The sequence below is a fragment of the Xiphophorus couchianus genome, chromosome 18, assembly GCF_001444195.1.
Source record: "Xiphophorus couchianus chromosome 18, X_couchianus-1.0, whole genome shotgun sequence".
Classification (NCBI taxonomy): domain Eukaryota; kingdom Metazoa; phylum Chordata; class Actinopteri; order Cyprinodontiformes; family Poeciliidae; genus Xiphophorus; species Xiphophorus couchianus.
In genome coordinates, this window is record NC_040245.1 from 16526344 (window position 1) to 16542940 (window position 16597).

The window sequence follows — 16597 nt, forward strand, 5'->3', positions numbered from 1 at the left end:
AACGAGCCCGACAATGCTGCAAACGGAAGTGAAGGTGGGGAAACGGGGCATGATGCATTCAAGGGCCAGAAACGGGTGGGAATTTACAGCCACTTTATATAAACACCGTTATAGACCAACCGGTTACATCCGTAACACAGAGCTTTAGCTTGAATTTACCATCTACTATAGGTGAATAAAAATGATTATTTAAACTCTAAGATGGTCTGAGGATACGCAGCCTGTGGTGTAGGTGCAGGAACGTGTTTGGAGTGATTCCAGTTGGAGAAATCATAGAGCGGTTCTCAAATTAACAGCTTGACCTTTTTAAGAAAAGATGTTCAAACTCAATATTTTCTATGTCAGTTTGAGATTTTGAGGAACAGCAAAGCTCGTCTTTGCTTTGTTAGAGTCCGATCCTCATTAAGATTCCAATCTACTGAGCAAAAAATAGAAGAAACTAGAAACAACAGTTCCTTCTGGAGAATACTAAGCCATGGTTAGGACCCTCTTGCTTTCCATGCTGATGTGTTACAAGATTGGTTGTGATTGGGCAAGGCACATTGTGTCACTTCCTGTTGTCGCTGCTGCAGGAGGTGTGCAATACCAAGTACAGAGCTAATATCATCAATTCTGATACTGGTAGTTTTTATTATTTACTTTTGATATATATCATGAAACTTTTGACCTTTTGGTGTTTTTATGTTTTTGCCTTTGAATTATTGTTTTTAAAACCAACGAAGGAATTTGGACAAAGTTTATAGGTGTCTACAAAATACTTTAAGAACATGATAAATGGAACAAAAAAAAAAAAAATCTGAACAAAATCTTTTTTGAGGCAGAACTGTATGGTATACCATACAAAAATAACATTAAAAATGTACAGAGACAATCTGAAACTAAAGTATAAATATTATCATGTTAGTATCAATCTGATACCAATACCAACTTGGTGTTGATAGTGTAAGATGATTTATTCTTCCTTTTCAATTAATATGGTTTTATGTGAGATTGGTTATTTGCTGGGGATGTTGCATGGATGAGTGGGGGCGCTGTGCCTTCCAGAGGATATATTTCTTTCTTCTTCGGGGGTTGTTTTTTTTCTCCTCCAGTCTCTTCGGGGGCGGAGACGTTAGGCTGTTCGGTTGGACGGTGGAATAAAAGTCTGCAAAGCTACGCTATTCCCGCTCAGTGTCTGCTCTTTCTCTACCCACGACCTCTTATTTTCTGGTGATACAGTTCGAGATATCACTACGCAGTGTTACAATAGCATCAATATATTGGATCAATCCGCCCACCTGTATGTCTAATGTTGTTTCTACATTTACATCTTGGTCTCCTCTGCCTCCTTTCAGTGATAATGGTACGTGTAATAAATGTGGCATTTTTGGAGGCGAGGGTGTTGGAAAAGGAAGCTTGACTGCGCTGTTGAAATACCATCAGATAGTTAAGCCCCTTAACTAGCTTGGAGCCAACAAGAACAAACTCTCATAATGGACGCTGAAGGAAAAGAGACGTTTGCTGCTTCTCTGTCCTTAAAAGTTTCCAATGCATACACTCCTTTTTGTTAAAGATCCTTAAAAGTTACTACCTACCTCTTCCAATTAATCAAAGTAGATGATGCAAAATGTGGCAACTTGACAACCAACACAACCAGTAAGAACTTATAAATTCCCCCATATTAAGACATTAATATAAACAGCAGTAAGTAACTTGCTTTGATCAACTGAGTTCAATTGAGTAGTTATTGAATTAAAAATTCTTTAGGAAATAAATAAAGCAGAACTCAAGCTGCCAACATTTGCATCTTCTGTCTCTAGTTACCATCTTCACTGTCACATCTAGTTTGATCAACAACTACCAGATGTGGGGTGAAGAACTAACTAGGGACATTTCTGAAGATATTTCACAGGAACAAAAGTCTGTTTCTGCCCATATGTTCTGAATCCTAAATGGCCTCCTACAGGCAGTCCTCCTGGATACTGAAGAGAAGCAGAAAGTACACCAATCAGTAACCTCCTGCTGAGTTGCAGGTGGCTCCCAGTGATTTGAGCCTCTCCAGACAAAAATAAGACAAGGAAAGAGTGGATTGATTCCTTCACTGCAGGCCAGTAGACGATACTCAGTCTAAAATCTGTTGTAAAGCCGACAGTGCCGTATTTTACTGGTCTTGCTTTTCACATTTATATCAAATATTTTATTTGGAATGTGAAATTGTATCTTTTAATGTGCTCATACTGAAGGGATTTTAACAATTAATGTTCCAAACCAAACAAATTGTGAATAGATTGTTCATAATAAAAGGTACAAAAATAGCACAAAACAACTTAAAAACATATCCAGAGCCTCTCAAACACTTAATATGACTGTTGTGGCATCAACAATGATGAGATAAAACATCCCAAGAAAAATCTGACAAAAAGCTAATTTATTATCCTGTAAAATTAATTTAAAATTTTTAACCAGTGCAGAAGTAATCAGTAAGAAAGGTGAACTCATTTCTGACTCTTTTAGATGTGGAGAACTTCATTCAGTCTCAAAAACACGATGGTTTGTTAAACCAGGTGCTTTGCTTTGCATACTCTGTCGTGCCATTTTTCATTGTTACTGAAAGTCCCTCCTGCCTCATATATTTCGTTCATTTGTGAGGGTCTATAAGGCCCGTCAGATGCTGCTGCACCTGCCTGAAAGGCTTTATTTTTCAAAGCATAGGGTGGCGGTTGTTGCTTGTTATTAACAGAGCTAGACAGGCATTTTGTAAAAGGTGTTTTTATTGTGATTTTTACAAAAGAGGGAAGAAAAACGTCAGAAAAAATCAATGGTTTTTTTAGGTGGCTGCAGATTTAAAGAAGATAGCATTCACATTGGAGTTTAATCTATGTATATCCAGAAAAGTCCTACATGTCCAAAACTACAGAAAATAAAACATTTTAATTTCCCCCTCAGTTGAGAGTATCTCAATCAAAAATTAAATTTATTTGACTTAACTCTACCTTACTCTTGTAGATGATATGTAAAATGCAGCAAATCATCAAAGGCTTATTTTCACAGTTCAGGGTTTTCACTGTAAAGTTTTGAAACTTCTTAATCATCTTAAAAGTTGAGCTGAATTTCCACGTTACCTGCAGGAACTGTAACCTCAACACAGTGTTTCAAAAGTTTTACCAAGAGCCAGGATTTTCAGATTTTGTTTTTTATCCATGAGGAGCTTGACAAAAATGCAGAATGATGCAAAACCTGCTGTGTCTAACTGTGAGACAGTAATCACATGTGATTGGTCGTAGCAAGAGTCAATAGGAGGCGGGTTTGGTAATGGGGTGCACTAATGTGTCCTTGAGACTTGCTGGACAGCATGAATCTTTAAGCCTTTTTTCCTCTCTTTAGTCTGTTTTCCCTCTGGTCCTCCACCCTGCTGTGCGTCTCCGACTTCCCTTCTGTAACAAGGTCAACTACAGCACTCAGCTGGAAAACATCTGTCTCTTCATGTTCACTAGAAATTACATCATCAACATTGAAGATTCAGCTGTATAGTATGATGTTTTGCTTTAATTATATCATGTGCAGAGGGTCTTTTTTACCCAAACAACAGAAGGAGAGTTAGAGTCTCTTATTTCTTTACCAGAAGTGGTGACTCAAGTCAACATCAAAAGTTTGACTTGGACTTGTGCTCTTAATACTCACAACTTAACTCAAAATATGGGACTCAACTCGCAAGTGATATTTTACCTTACTTGAGCAAAATGATGAATATAGCCCAGACTGTTTTTTTTTTTTGTACCCCACCAGGGGGGCTTTTTGTGAGCTCTAGTGTCCCTTATTTTTGAAAGTAGGCTAACAGCAAAGGGAGTAGGACATGCAGCAAATGTCACCGGATCCAGGAGTCGAACCGGCGACGGTTGAGGACGTTGAGGACTCAAGGCCTCCAAACATGGGTCACGCTATCCCCTACACCACCACGGCACGCCCCAGTTTTAATGTATAACTGTGCCATGGTTGCAAGTAGTGTGCCTGGGTGTGTTCTTAAGCACCAACGCCTTCGAGCATAAGGCATAAAAGTTTTACACAATTCCATTCGAATTTCATCTCCCTTCAGTGCTCTCACTGGGATTTATCCAATTGAACTCAATTTCTCAAGATGCGTTTCGACTGGGTCATTCCACGAAGGAGGAATTATGACTGCGACATTGAGTTTCTGCAGTGTTTTTGTCTTCCTGTGATAAAATGATAAAATAATGATACCGAAGGAAGTGAACAAAGCTGTTCAGTCCATATTTAGGACTCCAATGATTCTTAAATTTGTCTTACAAAGCCTGCAGCTCTCATCAACAGCCATCTTGTTCTCTCTTTGCAGTGAGGGATGGTTGTTTACAGTGCATGCAAATTCTACTGAGCTTCATAGCAAAGTTTGCTTCTTAATCGATTACATTACCAGGATTATATAAATCCTGGTTAATAGTTGGACTGTTTGGGTTTCAAACAAGTTTTATCGTTCCTGAGGTGCTAAACACTTGGTGTTAGCCTCCGTATACTGGACCATGCCCTAAGCTGTCACTCGGTCACAATATTTGGTTTGACATAAATAAATAAATGAGCAACTCTTTTCACAAGGACACAGAGAAGTACAGACAAACTGGATTATTTAGAGTTGTGTATTTTGAACTTGTGTCAGCAAAGACAGAGACAAACAGAGGCAGGAGGTGAAGGATTTTTGAAGCTTTTCTACTTTTCTCTGCAGGCACGTCTCACATTAAATCAACTTTTCCATTACTAACTCTTATCAAAACAGGATAGGGCATAAAATAAAAGCCTGGCTTCTGGTATGGCCTCCTTGGGAACAAAACAGGGTATCAGTCCACAAACTGATTAACAGATGTGTGTTTCTTCAACATCGATTCAAAGGGAGAGTAATAACAGCCTGAGGACACAAAGGCAGCGATTCAGGGCTGCTGATCCACAGATGTTTACGGGTGCACATTGGAGTCAGACTTTTGGCTTACTGGGGGTTTAAGCATGTGCACTGTTTAGGCATAAGGCATATGTTTCTTGCAAAGTGTAAAATAATTCCTTTAATGAATAGCTCAAATTTTCAATTGTGAACGTAAAACCAGTCAAATACATGGCAAAGCACAATGCAAATGTAGGAGGCTATAGACTCCAAGGAATAATAATTTAATTATCACTAAATCTGTATCATTCACTTTGTGTAGAGGGGCCTTTCACAACAAAGCATCCCTCTTTTGGTGACAGGAAGTTACATAATTATGAAAAGCAATTTCTCCAACGTTTCAACCTATTTGTTTGTTTCCAGCCTGCTGACATGTCAGACACTAAGCAGTTTATTCAGCCCAGCTGTGCCTGGTGCCTCTCACCTGTGCTCTGCTCCCTGCAGCCACAGAAACAAGGCCAAATTATCCATATCAGTTCTGTGTATGAATGTTTGCTGCCAGTTTTTTGATCTCTTGGTTATGACCTTGCTTTTCTTGTTGTGCCTCAACCTTTGTGAATTCTACATTCATCTCTGCTTTCTGGACACAAAGACATGGATTTTGACCTTTGCACTCAACCATGCCTGATCGCCTCAGTCCATACCTTTGTTTCTCACCCTCACTACTTGCTTTTGTGCTTTTGCCATTGATAATTGGAATTCAATGGAAATATTGTTTATATATTTCTGTACTAGTTTAGTCTTGTTTTTTTCAGTATGGTGTATTTTTTTGTGTATTCTTTTTGAATTGTGTATGGACAAGTTGAAAACTGATGGAAAAAAAGAGAAAAGAATTATTATTATTATTATTATTATTATTATTATTATTATTATTATTATTATTATTATTATTAATAATAATAAATAAACCTTCTTGCCATGTCTTTGCCCAACAGACAGGATTTGTCGATGGACCAGTGGTGATGACCTGTGGACATCAGGGTTTGACATGTGGAAGTCAAGCAGCTGATTATCCTCAGAGAGTTTAGTGAAACTTTGAGCTTTGTTTAACTCAGTCACTGACTGAGTTAAACAAACTTCCTTTTTTTCCCCAATTCATTTGCTCAAGAACGTTTTTTGTGACCAGTCTGGTTCCCACCAGTTCCAGTCTTTTAAAAATGTGCTCTCTGCTTGGTTGAATTATTTGGTCCCCTGTCAAATGTTCACATTGGTTAATCAAATGCTTAAACATGAATACATAAAAACAAGAAACATTATATTACAGCTCATCTCTAAAATGTTAGTCTGAACTCTTTCTAAGGCGTGTTTTTTACGTTGTGTATGATTATGCATTTTAATGCTAACATTTGTTTCTCTCTCTGACAGAAGTAGAAGTGCAGTTTAAAAAGCCCCTTGGTTCGATGGATAAAAAGTGCTCACTGTTGGAGACCGGCAGCAAAGAGTGCTGCCTCGGGGTCACAAAGTCTCCACAACAGCCATTAAAGACTACTTGCATGCCAACCAGTTATTTGGGAGCTACACCAGGGAAAAGCTGCTGTTAGTATTTGGTACAGCCCCCTTTTTGCAGTAGGGCAGCACTTAGTCCTCTCCCATAGCATTTCGGGAGCATACAGGAAAAAATTCTTTGATTTTACTTTGACCAAACTTCAGCAGTCGCTCTCAATCCCGGTCCTCAGTCAGGAAACCACCATTCACAAACCTGAATTAAATAAATGAGGGATTACCGGGCTTCTGAAATATCATGCTGAGGAGGAAATGCATCCATTTGCTTCAGATGTGCCGGAGCAGGGAAACATCAAAAACATGAAAGACCAGTCAAGTCCTGAGGCTTGAAGTGGACCCTGGAGGGCGATATAAAAACTTTGAACACGTCACACTGTAAGCTTAACCTAAAAATAGGTGATCATGGCTGGACAAATAAGAACAAGAATCACATGCATTAGGTTAGTGATGTTAATGATGGTAAGACAGAGCAGACATTTTCTCCACATGATACCATATCATCTAATGGCTGTGTTGGATGAAGAAGCCAAGATGCTACTCTTTGCTGCAGTAAGTTTTGGGGATCTTTTCACCTCTTTTACCATCAGTTAGTTGAGGTCAATAACTGGCACTATTATTCCGTTAAAACCAATATTTATTTATGTGGATTGTTATTTTCTTCCAAGATTAGAAAAAAAAAAATTATTATTTTTGTCTCTTGTTTTCATCGGCATTCAATCCTATGGTAATAAAAGAGAAATTTTTTGCCATCCGTTCTACATATGCCGTAAAATCTGGAGGTAGCCATGAGATTTAACAGGAAAAGTGTAATTCTAAAACAAAACTGTGTTGCAATACGTTTTACCTTACAGCTTGTACATGCAGTGAGAAAGGGTTACAATAAAAGCTGCAAGGCAGGCATCACTCATGAATCTGATGACAAATGACTGTGACACTGAGATCATGATGGAAGAGACCTCTTCTTCTCAGTCATCAGACCCTTCTAGATCATTTTAGTTTACTTTCTCCAACCAGTCAGTAACACTTAACTTGGTGCCAGACACTGAAATACATGGAGCCAGAAATAATCAGAACGGTCAAACACATTTGCATAATTAAAATGAAAATTATGTTGAAATTAAATTGGTAATATATCTACCTCCAAGAGGCTCTCATTTACAGTGGAATGGAAAGGATTGATCTGTCATGGGTTGTTAAATTGACACCGTCCTTCTCCTCTGTTACAGGCTTTAATCTGAAATAAGCGTATTCTATTTTCCAACCATCAAAGTGAATGAAAAAAATCCCAGAGAATAAATAATTCAACTGAAAAACAAGCTTAAAAACAACATTTTAATTTTTATACTGTCTCTTGAAGGGTCTCCTTAAACCATCATTGACAGAATCAGCTGTAAATATGCCACACTTTGCGGGTGAGGGGTGGTGAGGCAGACGCAGCAGACCCAGGTAAGATGAATAAATGATTTTAATAACTAAAACACAGTCCAACCAACGGGCAGCACGGCCGAGCAGAAGCCAGGGCTCGACGCCGGTAGCAACCGTTAAAACGAATGGCGAACACGAAGGACTCGGAACACATTAGACGAGGACCCAACAAAGAACAGACACACAGGTGACACTAAATACACTGGGGGTAATAAGGGAACAAGAAACACCTGGAAACTAATCAAGGGGAGAACAGGACAACACGGAGACACAGAGACACCAAAAACTCGAAATTAACACATAGAAAACACAGAACACGACAAAATATGAAAATCCTCAGTCCTGAGAACAAAAAATATGCTCATCTCCTCCCTTCGCTGACATAAAACCCAGCACACTTCCTCTTGACCTCTTGACCTCTGGAGCTCCAGGTCTTGTTCTTCACCCCTCTTAGTCTTGTAATGAACACAGAGAGAGATTAGGTTAGAAAATGTCAGAGCACTGACAAGGAATTGTGAGGTAATCAGAGCAAAAGGTCACAAGGACTGTTACTGAATGAAAACAGTGTCAAAGGGTTGAATCTGCATCTTATTATTACAAAGCAAAAGCAAATTAGGGAATCACAAATATATGGAGTTCTAAGTTTGCCACAAATATTAGTCTATGTTCAGGATTCATCCCAGCAGACAACAAGTCTCCATTGCTCTTAAGTCCAGTGGTGATGCACGTTACACCTCTAGATGTGAAACTTTGCTTTAGAGATTAGACTTGGGTAAAGCTGCTCAACCTTGAAAACTCGTTTCATTTCCACACACTGTTCTTGAGTTAATCTCAAGGCTATGTGAAGTTTGGAGGTCCATAGTTTCTGACTGCATAAAGCTATGGCCTTCTGTGCTGTGATATTTAAATAGTCGTCCATTTCAAAGATGGATTTTGTCATTTCAAATCACTTCTTATGAACTTGTTTGCTGAGGTGGAACTTTGACATGGTATGATGGTGGATTTCACAGAGAGCAACCAGTTCTTCTACAAATGTCTGTAGAAAAAGTATAAATACCTGGGTGCTGGATTTTATACACATGTGGCATTAGAAGTATTTGACAGTGCTGAACTGAATGATTTATGGGCGTGTGAGAATACTTTTTAAAATATAGTGTTGGTGGATTTTATAACCTCAGCATAACTTGAAAAACAAAGAAATGTCAAACAAAAGCAGACTCTGCAACCTTTCTAGAGTGCATCATGAACTCTGTGACATACTGGGACATTTTAAATAATAATTTGGTAGTTTCTGCCAACAGGTTAGTAATCCAGGATATTTGGCTAAAGCAAGATGGAAACAGTTCAGCAGATACAAAATTAATTCATGTTCATCTCAGTCTCCAGAACTAAACCCTATAGAAAACATTCTTTGGTAGAGAAATGTTTATCCAAGTCTTAGAGAAGAACATTGGTAATGGCTGTTATTAACTCTGATTCACAATTGTTTCCTCATCAAGACTTACAGACATTTTGATCCAGAGCTCTGTAATTAGCTGCCCTTGAAGCTACTGAAGTCTCTCATTTGCTCGTAGGCGAAGAAAGCTCGGCTATTCGATAGAAAATTTGTCTTTGCCTGTAAAATCTAAATAATTCACACACACACATTATTATTCATGAGAACAGTCCATTTGGATCAAGTGCTACCTCTATGTTTCCTGTTATCGTCTGCTGCCTTAAAGCAACTTTCAAATCTCTCTCAGTCATGTGTGGAGCAAGCTGTGACACAAAGTTGAGTTCAAGGACGATGTCTCATTAAAAAGTCAAATTTGTCTGCAAAAACACGCACAGTCTGAAGATGCTAGTTGAAAACATCAAAACATATGTATCCGTTTATCTGTGGCTTCGGGGCAGGAGGAGAAAAGAGTTTGTTTATGGAGCAACAAATATCAAGAAAGAACCTCTATTTAAAAAGGATAGTTCAAACATTTTAAAGTAAGGTTCTCTTATTATCAAAAGTAGTTTGGAAAGTGGAACAGATGATAATCTCTTTCGAGATCTCTTTAAATCCCTCACCAAACATTTAAGCTGTTTCCATCTTTTTTTTTTTTTTTCTGAAGGCCTTAAAGGGCTCTTTTGATCTCAACATAGTGTTTACTCTCATTTGATCAGTCAGGTAGCACGCCAAACCGAAACTGAATATCCAAGGAAAGAATGGGACAAATCTTCTTCAAAATGGTGAATATTCTCATCATGTGCAGCGAATGTGACAAGACTTTGTGTGATTTCAGCCATTTTAAGTAAGTATAAATGACGAGGTGTCCTAAGTTATTCATCACCAGATTTTTTTTTTCTACATTTTAAGAAGTCAGGGTTATTTCCGTATGTATTTATTTCTAAAATATAAAATCTCAGCCTGGATCTTATTGCTCATTTTAATTGTACGCAGTCTTTTAAATGTCCTGTGAGTAAATATATTTGCCCATTTATCCATAACAACTGGAACGTCAACATCTAGCAAGTTATTTTTGCAGTTTACCGTCTCTTAAAAGAGTGCCCCTCAGATTAAATTCACTCCCTGCAACGGCAGGGTTGAAATTACCGCAATAACCCAAGATTGGCTGGAAAGCACAACGTCTAAACTTGTACATGTAACCCAAACAGTTTTAACTTGGTGGGAATATACAGGAACTTGGAATAAACATATAGCAATACAACTAGCAGGTGTAACCTAATTATAATTTTTCCACATCAATTATTTCTGCGAAGCTATATTGATGCTAAAATAAATAATCATAACTGTAATCATACATTATGTGAAACAACAAAACACAGGCTTTCTTAGTGTGACATAATTTTTTCATGAGTGTAAGTTAGATTCCTTCTCATCTTTGTTTTTGGTGAGCTGGAGTCTGTTGCTCCTAAGGCTGCAGCTCGTCATTTCTCACAATAGCGTCTACATGTGAGGGAAGCTGGTGCTTTGTGTCATTTAAAATATGAGCTCTGACACCGTGTGGAGATTTAACAAGATCACCTGAGAAGAGTTTCAGCCAGGCACAGGACATGAATCAGAGTGAAAGACTGAAACAATATCTAGGGCTGCAGTTTTCTGCTGCTCTGTGATATATTATTATTTAGAGAATTGGTTTTACAGAGAATTTAATTTCCTTTTTTCCAAGGATATTGCAATAACTGACCATAACTGAGGAAAAAGAGGTCTATAAAAAGACTCATTAATATAAATTATGGAGCACAAGCCAAAAAAACACTGCGAGCGTAATGTATGTATATAAAACAAAAGAAGTTGTACCAGCTAAAGGTGCCTATATGGTAAATGAAAGAGGCAGAAAATCACTGAGTCAGAGTGTAAGCTTACCATACATTACATTGTGCTGTTAATATTTAGAATCACTTTAACCTTATTATGGACCAAAATTGAAATTAGATCAGATTCAAAAAGTGGTTAAACAAGGCTGTTTATTTTTATCCGAGTCATATTCCACTGTGATCTTTTTCAGTAGATTAGGTGATTATTCTCCATAAGGACCTCTTGATAAGTTATGAACAGTTATTCCATCTGGCATTGCTTAGCTGTATGTTCCCAAAGTTGACAGTCTATACTAGCATAGAAAATGATTTGATTGTGTTTTACACCAACCTGACCTGATGCACTTTGGAGATAAATCAGTGTTTGTTGGTTCAGTGGACCTCTTGGTGAAAAGCCACAGGGTTAAGGGTTACAAACAATTAAAATAGCCTGGACTTCTTTGTGTTATAAACCTTGATTTCTGACATATAAAAATCTGTGCACATTGTCACTTTGGTCCATGACGATCCATCGCAATTAATATGAGTAATAAGGAAGAAATCCATTCAGTTAAAGTGTACAAACACTAGATTTAGTCACTTTTTTTAAAAGTCAAATGTTAATCGAAAACAAAAGCAATGGGTTTATTTTATGTTACAAAAGCCAACCTGTAGAGTTTTATGGTCTGCGTTTGACTGTAGGTCTTGCTGGCACTGGTGATTTATCTTTTTTGTACAAAAATGTTAAACATCTTAAATGCAAGCTAAACCTGACAAAAACTAAAACATCATTATAACATTGTTAACAATAAACGTAGTAACACCTTAGAACCCAAAGGAAATGTTGCTGCAAAGAGCTAAAGCAACGCTAAGTGAATATTAGAACCTAACTCATCCTGGAACGGTTTTCCAGAAAGTCTGCTGCCAAAGAAGAGCAGGGTGCTGCTTAAGCAAAATCTCTGCAGGAAACAAGTTTAAGTAAATACATTCATGTTATGTTGTTTGAACACGACATCTATTGTCAGCACAGTCTGCTCTGCAAAAATATTGCATTAAATATGTTGACTGTTGAACAATATTTCTTGGATTTCAACTATTTCTATGCATATCCCCATTACAGTGGCAGACAAAATAATACTAAGATGGTGTGGCGTTGAGGAAAGATTGGTTCTGTATTTAAGGATGAGCTCAAACTTCAACCTCCTCAACAGCCGATAGCTTACAGCTATCGGTGTGGTTTTGTTCTGGCTGCACTGTGCTTTTCTGCACAGCTGCAGAGGTTGGCACAACTGCCAGTAGCTCATGAAGAAAATATCCCATTAACAACAAGTTAAGATGACTAAATTGAATTAAAATATGAGGTTTCTAACTGTCCTGAAGCCCAAAGATTGTTGACATTGTCAAATATCAGGGAGTGCTGGCTGAACTCTGGTAAAACAAGATAATGCACAGCAGCATGACCTGCCAGTATGATATGTCTTCAGTGCTCAGTGATCTTATCTGAACACTCCTTTGAAAGACTCTGGCACAAGAGGATGGGACAAATGTGAAGGGGCATCCTTCCATCATCTGTCCATCCATCTATCTATCCAGATGCAAACATGGCACTTGTGATGAAGAAGCCCTGCAGCGGCTGAAATAAGGCAGAGATGTGACAGATTTCTCTGTCACATCTCTGATGTTAATCCCCTGCAGAAGCATCTGAAATGAAAAAATCATGTGACTAATACTAAAATGTTCCTTTAATTTAAAAGTAAAAAATAGAGATGGAAATATTGAAATATAAAAAATTCAGCAATTTTATTAAACTGCAAATACATTGTCTTATAATTTGTGTTCATCTTTAAGCTTTTTTTGGTTTTGGTTATCACCTCACAACAGATTTGGACAAACTGACAGTTTGTTAATGCAAAGCGAGGCTGGCACCTTGTGGACAACAAAGGTAGCAAGCTCTTGTCTTGAAATGATTTAGTTTGCTTGGATTCAGTCTTTAAAGGTTCACAAAAACATTCCTCCCTTTTCAGACAGTATTTGAAACCAGACACTTTGCTGTGTTTTTATTTTTTTTCTGAGTGGTCTGACCTTGCTGCTGCAATGTGAAAGAGCTGGATAGGCCAACACTTCAGTGAACATCTGGACACAACATGACGACCCAAATGAGTCGTTTCTTCTGACCCGCCACCTACACATTCTTTTTCCTTATATTTCTCTCCACAAGCATTGTTTTCTATTCCTGTCACTATCCTTCGCATCCCCTCGTTGTCCTTTTTCAGAAACTGCACATTTTCAATTGGTCTGGTTGTAACGGCAGAATGCAGCAAAAAATGAGATCACATGTAATAGAAACTTACATTTAGGAAAATCATTTTGTGTTTTTAATGCTTTCAAGTGCTCTTAGGTAACATAAAAGAATATTTATAAAGTGTTTCATTAGTACTGCATTTGTATTCTCTTTTTGCCACTTCACAAAATCACTCAAATAATTTCTCACCAAAAAACCGAGAGATTACCAAGGATCAAGACAATTTCGTGTACACTATGGCACAGTAAGGACTTCCAGAAATAAATGAGGAAAACATGGGAGAAGGAAAATGGATGCTCCTCCAAAACCGATGAAAAGACCAAGAAGAAAAAGGTGAAGGAGGCTAACAAGAGGCTAACACCAGCTTTAAATAAGTTGCAGGAATTACTAAATAATCTTTCACATTCTTCATGTTACAGGAATAAGGAGTATGGTTTAAGGACAGAAGTTTTTTCTTCTGAAACCTTATAAAATAATGTGTTGTAGTCTTATTAAGATAAACCAGAACTTTTTGCTACGAAAGCAACACTGTGCCTCGTCAAAAGAAGACCACACCCACAGTGAAAGATGGTAGCAGCCTCATGATTGGTTGCTTTTCTTGCAATGACTGTGGGTATTTCCATCAAAGTAGATTAACATACTTTCCAACATTACAAAGAGTCAAAGCATACTTCCAAATCAACAGAGAAACAACTTCATCAGAGGAAAACAAAAGTTTTGGAATGGCTTTGCTACTGTCCAGTACAACCTGAAGGGTTATGGACAAGAGATGTTGCAATGGCAAAGACTTGAGGGAGCTTTGCAAGTCAGGAGGGACAAATATGGGATGCTGGAAGACTCCAGCTTTATAAGATGGAACATAAATATTTTGACAATTTGGTTTAATTAAAAGCTGTGCACATTTATTTATTTTTTGTTGTTAAATTGTAAAGAATGTGCGGTAACTGTTATGTAAAACTGAAAAAAAAACCTCTCTTACTTCAAGCAAAGGAAAGTCTGAACAGGAGAGGAAAGAATTTGAATTATGTAACGACAAACAGGGTTTGCAGACAGATCAACTGACTCTTCTCCAGGTTGTTGTTTTTTTCCCTTCTTTTTATTCCTCTTTCAGACTCTCATCTCTTTCTCAGACCTGCTCTTTGTGGATCTCAGTCTAGACATTTCCTGTCCCCAAGGGATTCAGAGCAGCATTTTGTCTCTTGGACTTTTTTTGTTGTGCTTTTCCAGCAGCGAGGGCTTTGGGCTGCGGATGACAGAGCGTCTGTCTCAGGTTGTAATAAGTAGGCAATGGCACCTCTCCTGTTAGTTCCAGTGCATATTTCATCATGGCAGGAATCTTAAATCGCACGAAGGCCTCAGGGAGCCATCCAACAGGAGGCAGGAGAGGGGATTCTGGACATGATTAGAGTATGCCTGAGGGAGATCACTTATCCTTTGGTATGGTGGAGATATTACTTTGTAGCATGTTTTTTTACACTAGATTTCTGGTGAATCCTTTTATTTATGTTCTTGGGCTTCAGGCAACAGTGCAATTTTTAATTTAAAGAAACATCAGCCTGAGTCAGAAAAAAAGAAAACTTTCTTAAGTAATTATTATTCTCACACAAATGCAACATTCAGATTACTTACTGACTTCTTGGGGTTTTGCAAGCTGAGCTTGTGTGAAACTATCGTCATCTAGTTGAGGGAAATATTTTTATTGATATAATCAATAAATCTGCTATGTAATTGGCCTGTTTTCTATCTTCAACAAAGCTCTTTAACAATTTGTTCTCTATTAGTATCTATTGATTTTTAACGTCAATGACATAAAGTGGCGTCTGTGAATGTCTACTGGACAACGGACAAGTCAGCCGTTTTCCCTATGATTATGTAGGTCACAGCATAACATTTCTGCACATAAATATATTGATTTTACTCTGTGTGAAATTACACAATATGAAAGTGTCACTACTAAATTAGTGACATAAATGACCATTTCCATGATATTTCAATTGATGGAGATGGTTTTCTAATTAAACCAGTTTACAATGTACATTATATACAGTTGAAAAGTTTTTTTCTTGATGTCTGAAATATCACCAAGTTGTGTTTTATTGTTTTAATTAAATATTTTTGTCTAATTTGAAAATTGCTCAATATTACAGTCTATCATGTTGTCATTGCTTTCTTTTTAACTAAGATGTGAAAGAATTATTTTTTCCCCCCACCATGTTTAACCACCAAACTTTGTATCTTGCAAAAAAAAAAAAAGTAATCTCAATCAAGCCACAGGCAGAAAGAATGCGTAAAGAATGCGGTTCACTTCACATGTTTATAGTACTTCACCATGCTTTTACTTCGAGGGGCCCAGCAAAGTGAAAGCGGAGGCTGAGACAGAAACTCAAAGAAGTCTGATCAGAAGCCATATTGGCACCACACGTTTCCCAAACTGACCTCAAGTGTGCAGGGCCTTGGCAGGGGGATAGACAGTCAACTGTGAGACTCAGGAAGAGAGGAGCAGCCAGTTGGAGTGGTAACAGAGCAGCATTGTGAACTGTGGCTGGCTCAGGCCTCCATGGAGCAGAGAGGCAACTGGCCGGGGGTGGCCTCCTTCCTGGGCCCCTGCAGGACCCCTCTGCACTGCAGCTTGGATGGAAGTGGGTCAGCCAAACACGAGGCCACGAATGAGCAAAATGGCAAGACATTTACACTCAGCAGTGACAAAGAGGCATAAACAGTGGAGCTTGTGTACTGTTAGCTGGAAGGACAATAATCACGCTCAAATGAAAAGCCCTCGAAGAGGTTTTTTTAAGAAAATTGTTTAAGTTTTCTAAATAGAAAACTTGAAAAGCAAAGGTAGTATCTGTACTTTCCAGAGGGGGACAGTGTTCTCTTTCATGGCCCATTAGCATCCTTCTCAGCATCCATTTTGCATCTAATTCTTTGCAGCTCTTAGACTGCAAAATGATTGCCTGCTACACAAGCAGAAGGGAATCGGTTATCTTGTTACTGATGTGAGCACTTTAAGGAGAAAGCAGAGGACGACTACAGCAGCACAAATAAAAAGAACTGTTTGAGAAGGAATGCGAGGAATGGTGGCAGTAAAACTTCCCATCAAAACTGAAACATTTGGAAATGCCATCATGCTTGTGAGTTTGTTCTTGGCAGTGTGTGAA